Below are 4,456 nucleotides of genomic sequence, written 5' to 3' on the forward strand. Positions count from 1 at the left end.
GAACTGTTTCTGGGAATATTCCAGAATAACAAGTCGAGTTTTAATGAATTAGTGAATTAGGTCATAAATTCTTTGTTCGATAATACAGTATGTATTCACCTGATTTTTGATTAATGCCATGTTTATATATTTACTATTGGCACAAGTGATACTCTGTGGATATTTTCTCAGCATGCATGCATTGGTAAAGGTGACAGTGTAATACCTGCCTGCACCTCACATCCACTGCGTCCCTGTCATCCTGTAGGCCTAATTACAGTGACGATGGCTCTCTGCGGTGTCATTGCTGTGATGTCTCATACTGGGGAACGACTCCGGACAAACCGTCCTCTGACACTAAAAAGCGCACCGCTGTTTGTGTTGCACTTAACAGATTTGTCGACATTTATGAGGAGGCGTTTGGGTGTCGTGTGAAATCACAGATGCAGAGGCAGAGTAACCTTGTGGTCAGTGTCTTCCAGTGTCTGTGGCTGAAAAGCCCCGTGGAGGCGTACGAGGCGCCCCTCCCCTTCCCCCCGGTGGTTGATTAATACATGCCAGCAGATCTCTGAGTGGGCCGGCCTCTGTTGACTTACACACACTGTCAGCTGGCCCGCCCATGCCCATAAACAAAGGTTATATCTCTGTTGGCCTCTACAGAAACCACACGCAGCTTCTCCCTCTCAACACATTTACTCTCAGACTCTCTCTCCCTCTGACACGTTCAGGAGAGAAAACTCACTTTTTTGTCAGCATTCACCAGCCGCTTTCGGCACTCTCCCAGTCAGCTACCGGTGTCTATGCCCATCTTTGTGTCCTTTGCTTTTCAATCAAATATCACCACGAGTCTGTGGGACTTTAATTAGCTCTTTGTTGAACTGTGTATGTGCATGAAACCATTCAGCTGCAGTGATGGTTTCTTTTCTTTACATTTTCTTTACCAGAAAGTCATCTTGTTTTACATTGCACATTGATTCAGGATTTTGCACATTGTTTGACTTCTCTGTAGTTTCACTTGCAACGTGGTGGTCCACCATCATGTCCCCGGGCCTCATCTGTGTCCTCAGTCTTTTGTTCATTCATTGTAAAGGAATTATAAATTACCTAACCTCTGTTTTTTTTTTTTTTTTTTTGACAAAAATACATTATCTGCTTGTATTTGTCTAGTAAATAATATCTGTTATGGTGTTAATAATCAAGCTGCTTTCAAAGATTGCTCAGATTTATTTATTTTTTATTAACAAATACCAAACATTAACATGGCATGAAAAACACATACATAACATTAAACATCAGCAATATTCCCTCAAATGCTCCCTCAACATAAACAACCATAATGTCCATGTCCCCTTTTATATTATAAAATATAATCTGCTGGTATATGTTCAGCAAATAACATCTGTAATGGTGTTGAAAATGTGTCTGAAAAAAATTACATTGAGAGAATATAAGGCCGTGGCACTATAGATGCACTCCCACTAAGGTGTATTCTTGGTAATTGATTTTCATTTTTTTGTTTAATTCCACAGCTGGCATGTATCTAGCGCTAAGCTGCTTTCGCTTTCTTTTTAGACCAGAATAGCATCTCCAAATGATAGCTGGTGAGCCACCAAATGGACAAAAACAGATGAAAATTTAGCAGCGTTTGACTGGTGGCAATTTCCCGGCGTGCACCCAACCCAATCCGCTCTTGCTAATTTCTCCCAGCATAAAGAAGCAGCTCGGCCTCGCAGGGTTCACTGCCTCCCTCCATCATCTCTCTGGAAGAGTCGCGTCCCCGGCTACAGGCTCAGAACAACTGGCTCCACCAGCAGCCAGCCGGCAATCATGACCTGGAACTGATGCCTCTCCACACACAAGAGGGATATCCACGTCAGGTCCGAGCCAAAACATGATGGAGAGATTTCATTTCTGTTTCTCAATGGAAGCAGACAGAGACAGACACACAGCGAGGCCCTGCTTTTGTTTTTGTTTTTTTTTTCTCTTTTGTTTAGAGGGCAGGCCCTTTGAACGATTGTAGTTGAAGTTCCCGGTGCCCTGCGTTAGGTGAGGCATCCATTTCACACCTCAGGTGTCTGCTCTGATTTGAAAGAGATGAGGCGAAATATGAAATCCACAACAGCAGAGCACACACACACACACACACACACACACACACACACACAGAGTGATTCTCACACCCTCCACCAGAGATGTGTCGTGGCTTGCCTTCCGGGGTACTGTCTTGGCGTCAGTCCCGCCCTGTCTCTGCCGACTGATATCAGAGGAGTGGAGGTGATGGCTGCAGCAGCAACACCCCCCCTCCTCCCCTCTCCCTCCTGTTCTGTCTGACATGAGTGGAGTGGAGGTGATGGCTTCAGCACCTCCTCTCCTCCTCCTCCCCACCTCTCTCTCTCTCCCGTATGAGTGGAGTGAAGGTGATTGATGTGCTCCAGTGGGAGTGGAGGTGTAGAGCCTGGATCATCATCAGCTCTGGCAGAGAGCAGAGATCTCTGAGGATGCACCAAAGCAGGAATGGATCCTGGCAGGACCAGATGATGAAATCTTGCCCTCTTCAATGATCTCATCCCCGCAGAGGATGGCCGGGAGGAGGGTAGAGGTAGACGAAGGGCTTAGGGGAAGAGGAGGAGGAGGAGGAGGGGAATTTTTCAGCATCTATCTGTCTGTTTGGTTTGTATGGCAACTCAGCTGTCATAATACTCCCCTGGAGTCGCTCCTGGATACTCCGTAATGAGAAGTTACAGGGCAGACGTGAGCTGGATGGCGCAGATGCACTGCCTTCCTGATTTGCGCTGATGCAAAGTGTCATTTTTACATCACCACTCATTGTTCAGCATATCTTTACACGGATCAGTGGCTGTAACACTGAGACTACTGAAGCGCACAGATATGGATAAAGCTATTGCAAATCTTTAAAGAGAACAGAGGCATACAGGCAGGCGCACATTGTTCGCATAGAGGAAGAAGAAGAAGAAGAAGAAGGAGGAGGAGGAGAATGATGTTCAAGTCCTTTTAATCTGCTCCTGTTCCCCTCTATAGCAGGTCATCACTCAACATCAGTGCACTCATACAGCCAGCATCTGATTGTACACTGCATTGTGACAGAGCTTGCTGTGGAGGGGAGTCTTTTTGTGTTTTCCTGTAAGCAAACAGTATTAATCAAATGCAGGCTGTGTGTTGATCTGTGGTCTCAGAAGCATATCTCATATCTAGCAGCGGAGGATTTGTTTTGTTACTTGGTGAAGGAGTCCCATTAAGGCTTCTAATGGCGTTTTCGCTCAGAGGAGTCGAGCTCAATTCTTTTTGTGTCGAAAAATCCACCATTATGATTCTAATTGCCGCCGCTATACGCGTCGCTATGGAAAGCAATCAGCGTCAGAATCACTTTATTTGCCAAGCGCAGTAAATGTGGGAGAGTTTGTCTTGGTGACAGCGATGCGGGAATGCATCAGCAGCTCGCACAGTGGTGTTCGCACACACTGGATGGAGTTTAGAATCAACGGGGCGTAAATGACATTTTTTCCTAATTTTGTAAAACAACACAAACAAAACTTTCATGTTTTTTTGTATACAAAACATATGAATCATTCATTCCATTTTTTTTTTTCATTTTGGGTGAACTGTTCCTTTACCATCTTTTTTATAAATAGAATAATACGTAATACGTGTGGATTTGCAACGTGTTGATCAGTGTTAAAGGTGCAATGTACAAAACTGCCAAGGGTTTAACTAATCTAGCACGGCTCAGTGAGAACCATGTAGACTCAACCATCAAATTACACACTTAACCTGCAGTTTTTGTCGTTGAGTCTAAACAGTCCTCACTTCAGCTGACCCGTTTTGCACAGTGCTCATTTAACAGGGATCAACAGGCTGAATATGTATGTGCATCACATATGTATTAACACCATATTCTATTTACAAAAAGCTGTTAAAGGAACAGTTCGCCCAAAATACAAAAAAAAAAAAAAGCTATTTTCCAACTTAACCTGCAGACAATATGGAGCAAAAGATTACACAAGTGGATAAGTGGGAAAATATATTGGTTTGTATTTTGGGGAACTGTTCCTTTGATGCAGTATGTCCTATTTGTGTCTGATGGATTTTCTGCTTTTCTTTCATTTTCTTTGTGATTAGAAATGTGTTTTGGACCATCAGATAGAGTGTAACAAGAGAACAGAAAATATTTTAGGGCAAATAATTACTTATGACCCATTGCATCTAATGATGCTCCAAATGTTTGCAAATGATCCGATTCTTTTGAACAGCTCTTTGGTGTGAACGATGGACAGCGAGTTGAAGGTGAGAGTTGTTCTTTTTTATTGTCGTGCCCAAATTTCACTGTCGGCCCTAATCCACTCCCCTTGCCTGAAGTGACTGAGATCAGCCACAAGGCCCACCCAGATTACGGAAAGACCCAATCCTACTCTGCCTCTGATTGACAAACCGTAACCTCAACCCCACCCCAACCATAACC

Source organism: Myripristis murdjan, chromosome 19 (assembly GCF_902150065.1).
Source record: "Myripristis murdjan chromosome 19, fMyrMur1.1, whole genome shotgun sequence".
In the NCBI taxonomy this organism is placed as follows: Eukaryota; Metazoa; Chordata; class Actinopteri; order Holocentriformes; family Holocentridae; genus Myripristis; species Myripristis murdjan.